The sequence below is a fragment of the Falco rusticolus genome, chromosome 2, assembly GCF_015220075.1.
Source record: "Falco rusticolus isolate bFalRus1 chromosome 2, bFalRus1.pri, whole genome shotgun sequence".
Taxonomy (NCBI): Eukaryota; Metazoa; Chordata; class Aves; order Falconiformes; family Falconidae; genus Falco; species Falco rusticolus.
This window is the reverse complement of record NC_051188.1, coordinates 67,111,551-67,123,593: the sequence shown is the minus strand read 5'-3', so window position 1 is coordinate 67,123,593 and position 12,043 is coordinate 67,111,551. Positions and strand designations below refer to the sequence as shown.

Here is a 12,043-nt window from a genome sequence, read left to right as displayed (position 1 = left end):
AGGATGGCACTGCTCTTATGCATATGCAAAAGTGCATACTTTGCATATTTACTTTCTTTATACAAAATAGTGTGCCCGCCACATCATGTACAGCTTTCACTTCTGTGCCGATTTCCCCAAATTTATCATCTCATATTTAGAATGTAACTCTCACTCAAATCACAAGCACCCAGCTCTTCTTAATAACAGTTATTCCAGAGACAACAGCTAATTATGACATTTCAAAACCCATACATTAATATTTCAGTAGGCTCACTGTTTTGAAGCACTACTCAGGGCAACATCTTGGTCTTTTTTGCTGGTGAGATGTAGGGATCTGTTCAGCAGACAGGCAGTTAAAACACCCTTCAGCATACCCTTGCAAATCCTGTCTACAGTATCTTCTGTTCGTCATCAGCCACAGTTTGGAAAAAACAGCTTTAATGGATCATTTCTTAATGTAATTAAATATATTTAACAACAGCATGCTTCAGAGTCCTTAAATTAGTCCTTTGCCTGAAGACAATGCATTCATCCAAATCCCTCCCTAAAACATTCTTCTTCTGTAAATCCTATTAGCATTAATCTGCTAAAGCTAGGTGTGTTTTATCATTTTTTTTTTCAGGTACCTGGAAAGCTTTGAGATCTACCGCTCACTCAGCGTCTTATGGTGCTGAACACTTTCAGAAGTCTAATTTGGCCTGGAAACCTTGCACGGTCACATCACCTTCCCCTGGACATTCTCAGCTCAAAGGCACTGTAGGGAAAGCAACAAAGTGGAAGGTTTCTGTAGGATGGCATTAGTAAGGGTGTGGTAAGAAGGGACAAAACTGAGACTGAAACCTAACTGTGTATTATAAATGCAAAGGAGAGCAGGGATAATTCACCTTTCCTTTATCGCTCCCATGGTGCAATTTGTTCCAGGAACAACAAGAGACTTATATCTGAAAGTCCTTGGATGACCGATCCCATTTAAATTCAGTCTAAGCCTCTACAGGCTGGAGTGAGGCCTGACTGCGCGGTGATGCGGAGGCAGCAGGGACCCCAAATATTTTCCAGCTCTAAAAAAGCATGGTCAGATTATTGTTTCAAAAGGAAGATTAACACCTCCCTTGAATCGAAGTCAAATGCGCGCACGAAAAGCCTGGGAAGGAAAGGGCCTTTCTGTCCCTCTGTGAGGTGCATGCAAAGTCCTTCTTGGAAGAAAGAAGAGCCCACATTTTCCTTTCAGGTTTATCTCACAGGCACATGAGAGGTGCTTGGGTCTTCCCAAACCATTCATTAAATGCTGCGAGAATTAGTAAAAGTTAACAAGGGAAGAGGTTGTTAGTCGAGGATTTCTGAACTATTTTAAGTAGGAGCGTGGAAAGATATTAGAGTACGCGTCTTTTAATCATCGTATTTAAAGAGTTGAAAATCTTTGTCCAAAGTTCTCCCGGCTAGTTTGAGCTTAGTCAGGGAAAATAAGACACTGGGGCTGCTGACTGTGTTTCAGCCGTGGGAGAGGTGCTGTTGTGCGGCCTTGCCTCCCGCGGCAGGGAGCGCGCCCCGAGGGGCGACCGAACCCGCACAGGCCTCCGCTCTGGCCGCCGCCATGTTGGGGAGGGTTAATGGTTTGGGAACGTTTCAGAGCAGCTTCCCCCCACAGCGCTGAGTTTTACTCGGAGCTCCCCGGGTTACTCCAGCGGGACGGTCCTTCCATCCCCGCTGCTCAGGGACAGCGGCTCCCGCCGAGGGGCTGCGGCCCGGGAAGGGCGCCAGGGCCGGCGGGGCCGTGACCGCCCGAGGCCGGTGGCCGGGCTGGCACGCTGGCCCTTCCCACGAGAGACCGCGGGCTCCGCAGGGACCTCCGCCCGCCGTCTCTGCCCACTCGTGGGGAAGCCCGGCGGTCCCACCACCGGAGGGGTGCAGGGGGCCGCCCGGCCCAGCCGGGCACGGGGCTCTATTTTGGAAGGGCGGCTTTGGGGCGGCTTCCGTGCCCGGCGCCCTCTCCTGAGGGAACAGCACCTGGGCAGGTACACACCGAGCCCCCGTAACAAAAACTGCCGCCCAGCGGCGGCAAACACGCCGGGCGTCGAGGCAGAGCCCGGGCCCCGGGGCGGAAGGGGAACGGGCAAACGCGGAGCGGCCGCCGCCAGCCCGGCCCCGCCGCCGCTGCGGAGCTGGGGCCGCGGCCGCCCCACGCGCCTTGGCGTGACGTCACGGCCCGCGGCCAATGGGCGGCGGAGGCGCCCCGATGCCACGGCTGGAAGTTCCCCGACCCGGCCCGGCGCGCCGGCGGGGCGCCCCCCGCCTCGCCCCGCCGCCCTTCCCCCGGCCGGCCCCGGGCGCGCGTCCCCATCCCCGTGTCCCCATCCCCGTTTCTTTAAGCGCTCGCCAGTACTTTCCCCGGCCGCTTCCGCTCCCAGCGGGGGAGCTTTACCGGGAGTGCCGGGTCTCCCGGGGCTTGAGGGGGACGGGTGCGGGGGGCCGTCAGGGCGCTCCCGCCAGGCACAGCGCCCGCTGCCCCAGCCCCGGCGGCGCGGAGCGGAGGGATCCGCCCGGCGCTGCCCGGCCTTCCAGCGCTGCGCCGGGGCGGGGGGAGCGGCGGCCCTCCCGGCGGGCGAGGGGGAGTCCGGGGAGCTCCTCCCGCGCGATCCCGGCAGCGGCAGCGGCAGGAAGGGCAGGGCGGGGGCGGGGGCTGTGCCTGTGCCGGGGGGGGCGGGCGGTTGGCGGGGGAGGGGCCGCCGCCGCCGGGCGCAGCAGGCTGACTGAGGGGAGGCAGGAGCGGAGCCGCCGCCGCCGAGGGCCGGGGCCTTGGACGCGTCCGGCGTGGAGCGGAGGAGGAGGAGGAGGAAGGGGAAGGGGGGGAGCCAGCCGGCCCCTCTCGGAGGACGCGGCCCGCATCCGCCCGGGGAAGGGCAGAGCGAAGCGGAGGGGGGAGCGAGCGGGCGCCGCCGCCGAGGAGACAAAGAAGCGGAGCCCGCCTGGGCTGGGAGCCTCCCCGCCACCGCCGCCGCCGCCCGCCCCGCTCCCCGCCGGCCGGCGGGCCGGAGGTAAGCGCGGCCGCGGGCGGGACGGGGATGGAGCCGGGGCCCGCCGTAAACTTGTGGCGGCCGCGGGGGGCGGCGGGGGGGAAGGGCCGCCGGGAGCGGGGGAGGGGCGGGTGTCACCTGGGCGGCCGAGGCCCCGTCGCCGCCCCGGGGGGGGGGCTGGTACCTGCCGGGGGCGGCGGAGGGGGGAAGGTGTTTGTGTGCCACGTCCAACTGCGGGGGGGGGTGGGGGGGGGTGGGTATCGGGGGCGGCTCCTCCTCATCCTCCCGAGTTGCCTCTTGTGTGTGCGTGTGTGTGACAGCCGCCGCTTTGTGCCACCCGGCGCTCTGCCGGGGGGCGGCTGCGGGCCGGGACACCCCCGCCCCTCCGCGGGGCTCCGCGCCCGGCCCGGCGGGCGAACGGAGGCGGCGTAGCCGGCGGGCGCGGGGGCAGCCGGCGGGCCCGGCGGCGGGGAAGGCGGGCAGCGCCTGCCGGCCGGACCGCGGCGCAACCGGAAAGTTTCCCGGGCGGGAGCGGCCGCGGTGCGGAGCGCGGGGACCGGCGGGCGGTCACATCGGGCTGCGGCCGGGGACACCGCGGCCTCCCGGGCCCCCTCATCGTTCTTTCCGTTCCCGGCTTTCGACTTTATTAGAGCTGAGGCCGGGGTTTTTCCTGAGGAGCGCGGTGCAATACGCCCCCCCCGGTCGATGGGCGATGTTGGTTAAAGGACATAAAGCTAATAAAAAAAAAAAAAAAAAAAAAAGAAAAATACAAGGTAAAATTAAACCTCGTATAGTGACTGTTGAGTAAAGTGCATCCCGGGATGTTTGGGGAGGAAAAATATCGAAGTTTGTAAGTCTTTTCATCCCGCTTTTAATTAAAAGCGCGCCTGCTCCACCAGCTGCCCTTGCCGGCAGGCTGGCACTGTGGCCCGCGTCAGATAAAGTTGTCGTGTCGGGATTCGGGTTCGTAGCTCAGGTCTGACCCGCGACTGGCTGATGGTGAGCACCGCTCGACTCTGGTTCCGATGTGGACGTCTCCCACGGCTGGTATTTTCACAGAAATGTGGCCCTGTGCCTGCATCGGGTTTATTTCGTGAATTCCATGTAGTGTTTTAACTCGGAACTGTCTTGTTCTTTTGTTACTTTAAAACTTGGATGCTGACTGAACCTCGGCAAGAATGTAAAACGTTCTCTCTGAACCGTGTTTCTTCCCCTCCCAGTGAAGCAGGATTTGTTTCTGAGGAAGGTGCTGCTACTGTTGCAGCAGCTCAATGTAGCAGAATTAGACTTCTCTTTGGTGAAAGGCAGCAGTGCCCTTTGTAAAAACAAATTTTCATGGCCTAACCACGCGTGGTTTGTGTCACTGGGAGTTTGGACTGGTAACTTAATATGGAGGAATTTGAAAGGGCTCACTGGGTAGGAGCTTATGAAAAATTTGTTTGAAAGTACTTGTTTGGCCACTGCTTTTTAGGAATCTGAAGCAGTCTGCACCACTTAAATGATGTTAATGGTACTGTGTTTTCATTTTTAGGATTATGACTCCTGAAGTAAAATAATGTTGTTGCTTCTTAGAAATACTGATTTCACAACTCTGAAAATCTAAATCCTCTGTCTGACCAAAGTAATTTTAAGCAGTTAAGCAGATCGCTTTGTCTTCATAACAGGCTTGCTTCTTGAGACTTTGACGGAAGATGTCACTTCTGGGAACAGTGAATAAATACAGAGATGGAAGGCACCTGTACCATGAAAATCAAGCGTGTAATTAGCAAATATTTTATATAGGCCATGAAACAGATACAGACTTGTTTTGATGTTAGCTCTCATTGCTGTCGTTCTGTCATTGCAACATTAGCAGTTGTATTGGCCTTTTGCTTCTACCAGATTGCATTTCCGATTGCTGTAGTGATATAACGATACACAAAATCTCTTTTGCTATATTTTTCCAAAACCAACAGCAGACCTAGTCCTTGATTGTCTGGATGATTCTCTTCATTGTGTCCTGGCTACTGAATATATGATAAATTCAGAATGTCAGCCTTTGGCTTGTTACTGCAGTGGAAAGGGAACTTATCTCCCCTTCCTCTCTCTCCTTCTATAGTTTCCTGGCTAGCTGTGTGGGAGCATAAGGAAAGGTATTTGCTATCTTATGTGTCACCTTGTGTCTAATGTCAGCTAAAGAAGAGGGACAAGGTCAGTAGCGTCTGCTTCTTTTCCATCCTTTGTTTTTTGTACCTTGTGTGGCTGTTGATATGTTACTCCTTTGCAGTGCTTGTGGCTTTTCTCAGTAGCAACTATAACAGCAGCAACTCAAAAAGTTATTCCCATATAGCTTTGTTTGCTGGTCATGGTCTTGAGCAGCAACAAAACTACCTGGAGTATCTGTTTTTCATGCTCCTCAAGCATAAAAGCTGCTTCCAGACTCATGGAGACAGGTGCTGTATCAATTTACTTGCTGCAGGTTTGAAATCAAAACCAAGGCATCTTTGAATCTGAAACGTATGTTCTAGAAGATATTTCCTGCTTGTATGAAGGGACCGATGGTTTCTAAGCCTTGGGTATTCTCCTTCACACACACACCCCCCCCCAGTTTTGAGAAAGGGGGATTGCTGGTGGGGACTTATCGAAGATGTTTGAAGGAGTTTTTAAATAGCTGAAAACTGTGAAACCAGACCCTACCATGTTTCAGTTTAGTCAGAGCTGGGGTAAGGTGCTGGGCACTCGTTGCTGGACACACTGTTTCCCTGAAGTAGGTCATCTGGTATGTTGAAGAGGCAGAGTTGAGGTGCTCTGCAGGAAAGCTGCTTTCTAATTCTACTGAAATAATAAACTTAAAGACAATACACTTTATCCTTGTATTTACTAGGTATACAGAAATATCGCAGAACAATGGTTTCCACAGAGTGAAAGTCAAGAATTCTTACTAGTTCCTGGAGTGGAAGACCTTCAGAGAGAACTGAGATGGTGTTTGTAATGTGGGAAGCAGCACTGTTTTTTCCTCCTAAAGAGTGGAGTTGAGGCTTGTACTATTAATTTAACCATTGTCCAGTCTTCTGAAAAAAGACACTACATGAGATCCTGGTGTCTTACATGTTTTGAAAAATGGCTTTTCTGTTTGTTTTGCTTTGCAAATTTATGAATGTCAGCCCAGGAATCCTAAGCTTATTTCTGTTTTCTATAGTTCCATTTAAATTTTTCTTGTGGATTCAATTAGGCCCATTAGTTTCCTCATAATAACGTTGTCGTTGGTGTTCTGCCCAATTAAACCGTTGCTCTGTTCAGTGGTGGGTAAAGTAGTTCTTTCAAGTGTTGTTTGGGTTTTTTTCTTGGAGTAATCTTTTTTCCCCCATCATAAGGATTCTTAATTGTTTCATAAATACTAATGAAATGAGTAAATTGGAAGTGCATTGAAATATTAAATACATACTTTTATATTCCATTAAATATATGTGATGCAACAAATGAATATGCTTCTCACCATTAATGAAGTGAGTTCATATTTTATACTCAGCATAAATAACTTTGTGTGCAGTGAGGTGGCCTGGCAGTATATGTTTTTAAGCGTTAATAGAGTATTGTAGATTTTAAGAATCAGGTGCAGAGGAATAAAACTTGATTTGAGAATAGCAACCCATTGCATTTTAAGTTACTGCGGCTATGCACAATAACCTGATGTCAGTAAAGTTTTAGAAATACTCATGCTAAGAAGAACATCTGTTAGAGAGGAGGCTCAGGCATGCTGGTGTAGCTAGTATTTATTCAAAGTCATAGAAACACGTTTTGTGGCTTCTACAGAGGGAAAGAGCCTCTGGTTCGTTGTGCTGGTTTTGGTCCTGATCATATTAACAAGTATTAATATGGTGACATGTAACTAGTATTGATTATTCTGTGAGGCAGACAGTGGGGTGAACATGCTGGGACTCTTGGTAGATACCTGAACTCTCCAAAATGTTGCTTCTCTCTTACAGTCATGACAGAATACAAATGCAAAATACAATGCAATACAGGCATGTCTTTAATCTAGGCTGAAGAAACTTGATCTAGTTTTCCTAAACTCATTGAAATTACTGTCTGCAGAGTACACACAACTGTAGAAATAGATGCAAAAATAGGTAGTGAGATATACCACAGATAGAGTATAGCTGAAACTTTATTAGACAAAACCAGTATATTTAGTATGTTTACAAAATCAGGTAGTAACCTTCTTGGGCAACTTTTTTTTTTCTTCTTTTTTTTTTTTTTTCCTTAATCAAATGAAATATAAACTTTGTTTCCAAGAAGATTTTTAATTTTTTTAAAAAATATAGTTAGATGGTAACTCATTATCATTGTTTCAGCAGGTTGTGCTGTTTTGATAGGTAGGGTGCTTTCTTCCTCTGTCACTTTAGCAGGTATCTAATGTGTGTAATGCATGGTCCTTGGAAGCGATGTGGGTAGTGTTTGCTGTGCCAGGGCTCAACTGTTTAGCCGAAATGGATTGATAACCAAAAATAAGTGAGCAAGCCTTCAGATTATTACTTCTTTGGTAGAAAGGCAGATTTTAGCCTTGTGAATCATTTGAAGTTTTTGTGTTCTAGAAATGATCAGAGTATTTGCGAGGGCCTTAACAAGGACAAGTGATGGGTGTGAAAGTGGATACCGAAGTTTAGCAAGAGGCTAGAGTCTGCAGACACTCCTCCTGATGCAGGGTCATGTCCACTCTATGGTGTGAGAAGTTGCTTTTAGCTGAGTGCTATCTCTGGTCTGTCTTTCCCTACAGGTTACACTGGATTGGCTCCATTCAAATACAGAGGAGCAGTCAGACCCTGCAGGAGAACAGGAGTAGAGTTAGCAAAAGCAAGTGCTTTCTGCTCATGCTGGGGTGGGATTCTGAGTTCTGCTGGCAGTGCAGCATTTTAAGATTTTTTTTTAAGAAAATTATTTTTAAGAAAATAAAAGTACGCTGTTTAAAAATATTAGTCCATTTCTCTTCTGATTTAACTATATTGTCCTTATTTATATTACTTTTTAAAAGCCATTAAACACTGTTTTAGAACCTTTCCTTCAAAATGAGACTAGATCCTTTGCAGGGTGGGAACGTTTAGAAAGGAATGGTGGTGTGCATTAAGCATGCAAACTATAAATTGAATATATTGGGATTTTCTAACATGTCCATCTTATTAAATTTAAGTTGTCTGAAAAAATCCTTTCTGTATACCAATTAAGTTTTTAGTTAACTATATAGTAAAATGAAGCATTCATGAGTAGTCCCTTCACAGGTTTAGGAGAGAAGAGGAACATTAAATCCTGTTCAAACATACTCTGTGTATGGAGAGTTAAATTGGTGTATTACTTCAAATTTCTTTAGGGCGTTCTGGACTAATAAAATGTTTCAAGAAACTGCAATAAATTAAGCCTCCTGTTTAGCAAACCCTGGTGCTGATACCAGAGGAGAGGACTCCCAAGCATCGATCGGACTGACCTCTTCATTTAGTGCAATAGGGCCATCCCCCTCCGTGTGGCTGCAAGGTTTTTCCTTCCTGTTCTTAGAATAGCAGTGTATTCATCACACTTGCTTTGTCCCACATCCCTTGTGTGTCTGTCTTGGCTTCCAGTGCCATCCTGGGCTACCTTTGTTCCAAGGGAGTTGACTTCTTAGTTGACATCCTAATGCTGTTTTGGAGAATGACAAGGAAAGTATTTTTCAACCTTTTAATGCAGAAGGAGAGATACGTGACTGTATGATATGTTCTTGGGCTGAATTTTGATAGCTGTCATGACAACAAATCACACATTCATTTCCCTGAATGGATGGTGTCCCTCCAGACACACACAGAGTGTTATCAAGTTTGACAGATCTTGAATGATGACATGTCAAGGATTCTGGATTCCACCACAGGAGACTTGGGCTGCTGCAAATGCACGCTGCCACCTGGCTTAGTAAAACTTACCGTAGCCTTTTTCTTGATTTTGAGTTCAGGGTTTTTTCAATTTGTTTTTACAACTGCCCTTTGGTTTTCTGTTTTTGTTTTAAGTTGATTTAGTGTTTGTTGGAAATTTAATTGGTAATTTTTGACTGGAAGTTTATTTGCTGGATTAGTGGAAGAGGAAAAAAGGTAGCTGGACTTCATCCAGTCACTTTTAAAAATGTGTATGCTTTAGATGCTTTCAGTGTTTTTAATAAGAACATCAGCAAAACCAGAAGGACAAGTGTAGAGTATTTTTTAGGTCAGAAGTGGGCACTTTATTCACTGATTTTTTTCATTTTGTGTTAGTGCTATCAGTCAGTGACAATACAAACACCCCATGGTAGTTCTGCTGTGGCGTGCAGGGACAGGAGCTGACACCTGTGTAGATAGGCTGTGAACAGGGGCAGTGGCACAGATGGTTTGTTTGGCTTATTTTTAGCCTTGGCTGTTGTTTATTTGTAAAGTTGCAATTTCAGTTGGACAGCTGTTTCTGGTTTAACCAGACTACAGTAGTCTTGTAAAGTTGGATAAAACCCTGTAAATATTGATTTTTGTATGTTTTGTATGGAATGCTATGCTGGGTTACAGTCATTCAGTATCTAGCGCTCTCTTAACTCAGATGATCTGCAAAGAGCAGTTTTACAGAGCAATGTTTATTTTGTGTTCTGGATGACTTTTCTTAGCAGTATTGTCTGTCTATAGCTGTAACTTAAGTGGATTAAAAATTGGTACCATTTAGCTGCTGGGGAAAAAAGGTACCGTGTTTGTATCTTTAATTAGTCCTTCTTACCATAACTCCTTGAAATCCTGTGGATATAGCAACTTTGGAAATGTAAGTTAAGACATAGCATTTTTCCCAGTGAGTACTGAAATTTTTAAAAAGTCCCTTCTATTTCTGCAGCTTTGTGGTTTTAATTAAGAATGTTTTTGTTCCAGTTGTGAAAGACATTGGGTATGGTATATCTTGCTTAAATGTGTTTTCCTTTAATCACTGCATGTTGAATACAAAAATATGTAGATGGCATTTATAGGTATTAATACATGTATTTTTACATCAAAAAAAGGTATAAGCCATTTAGAGTGTAAACATGTTAAGCTTCACCTTTCCTGTCTTTCAGAAAAAATATTAAAAGAAAAATTAATGATCAATCTCCTTCTTTTACATTTTCAGGTCTGTAGGCAATCTTTCTGCTAACGCTATAGGGATATTCTAGAAATAATTGTTTGGACTATTCATAAATTCACACTGTTTTGAATTCCATTTAATTCAAATAGAGAAAGAAATTAATGCTAATATCCCAAATAATTAATGCTATAATAAAGGATCTGCCTTCCACTTGACACTGAATGACTTACGTTCTGTTACATCAAAAGACTTAAATCATTTTGAGCATTCAATATTAAAATTCTAGTTCATGAATATTAGAAATTTAATCAGATATCTCGGCAAGGACTTTGTGGATTGTGTTGGGTTTAAACACTGGTAATAATAAAGCTTGTGTTTAGCGCAGGTATCAAAATATGACACATCATTTTTATGAGCTCTGAGGCTCTTAAAGGATGCATGGGGAATCATAATGAACCAAAATGTTATAGACCTCCTATGACAGAAAACTATTAAAGTCTGTGTAATGTTTTTGCAGCAATGTGTGCCTTCTGTCATTAGTCCTGTCTTGTAATACTGATGGTTGTATTCCTTTAGGATCTTTCCTAGTTTTGCTGACAGGAGATCCTGGATGTTTATTTTGTTCAGATACTCTTTTCGCCTCTCTGGAACATCGGGAAGATACAATGTTGTAGCTTTGCCAAAATGTTCATTCTTTATTTTGTATCCCAACTTTTCCTGCTGTTGCTGTGGCCCTGTGAAAATGCAGGCAAGTGCTTAGTATTCTTAGTGGTCTTACTAGAAAGAGTATCTCTTGTTGACAAAATATGAAGCTGAGCCATGAGTACATCTTTTTCAAGACAAGAACCACAGTTAGGTTGCAGGTCAACTCTTTTTTGATTAGACATTCTTTGACTTGTCGTGACATGTATGTTAAATTACATGTTGAACTTCTGTCTGCAGAAGAAGTTCTATTTTTACAGATATACTTTATGCCAGCGGTCCTCAAACTACAGCCCATGGGCTGGATACGGCCCCCCAGGGTCCTCAATCTAATCCAGTCCCCGGTATTTACAGACACCCCTGCCCCCCGCCGGGAGTTGGGGGGGAAACCAAGCAGCCGCAGATGACTGCCTGCCACTGCATCCGCGCGCCGGCCCCCTGGTTAAAAAGTTTGAGGACCCCTGCTTTACACCTACCTATAGTGTATTACATCATCATCAGTCTCAAAGTCTTTGGGACTCCTAGTAGTTTAGCGTTGCTTAATGAATGATGATACTGAGGTGTTAAAGAACAGGAGTGGATCAGACAGTGCTTGATATAATGCCTGCTGAAGTTGATGGAAAAAGGCAGTTAGCTTGTCATGGGAAAGGCAAGGAATGATTTAATTTGTTGTTTAATTTTAAAATATTTAAAACAGAAAAATGAAAGCAGAGAAAAGGAAAAATTAGAACAGGGTGCAGAAAAAAAACCCTTAAATGCATTGAGGGTTATATTGGTTTTGGCGGAATTGAGGTTTGCAGTTAGGTATATTCCTGCAGATCACTGAAATAAACAATTTTTAAAACTCTTTTCCCCCTGTGTTTTAACTATAATACATTGTTTAATGGTGCAAGTAGAGTTAGTTTCACTCTTCTATGATAAAAGTTTTTTCAGCTTGTCCTTGCGATGTATCAGTTCTGTTTGATTTTTATTTTTTTTTCTTCTTTCCGGATGGATGATTTTAGTGGTTAAGTAGTTGGTCATTTGGATTCCTTTGAGATAATATACTCGTGGTTAAAAGAAGGTACCATACGTAACTGCATTTTTTTTTACATTAATGGACATTGCCTTACTCTTCTGCAGCAATGGCATACTTTACTAAGTGGACATAGTATTAGATGCAGCTTGGTATTTATTGGGTTATACAGTGCTTGCTAAGCAGGTAGTAAAATTTTTAATGTTTCATTCTTCAAAGATAGCAATCCTGAGGCTGATGTTGGTGAATCATGAATGCAGGT

The 12,043-nt window shown here is 46.0% G+C and overlaps 1 protein-coding gene across 2 annotated transcripts in view; it reads left to right on the top strand.

Annotated features, from left to right (window-relative positions):
• Positions 1–2,749: 2,749 nt before the first annotated feature.
• NCK2 (NCK adaptor protein 2) overlaps positions 2,750–12,043 on the top strand; it is an 88,852-nt gene continuing 79,558 nt past the window's right edge. Inside the window, exons 1-2 of one of the 2 annotated variants that reach the window (XM_037377057.1) lie at positions 2,750–3,014; positions 5,092–5,183. The gene's annotated coding sequence lies outside the window, so the exon portion shown is untranslated. The remainder of the gene's footprint in view (positions 3,015–5,091; positions 5,184–12,043) is intronic. The other variant, XM_037377056.1, reaches the window with a different exon arrangement.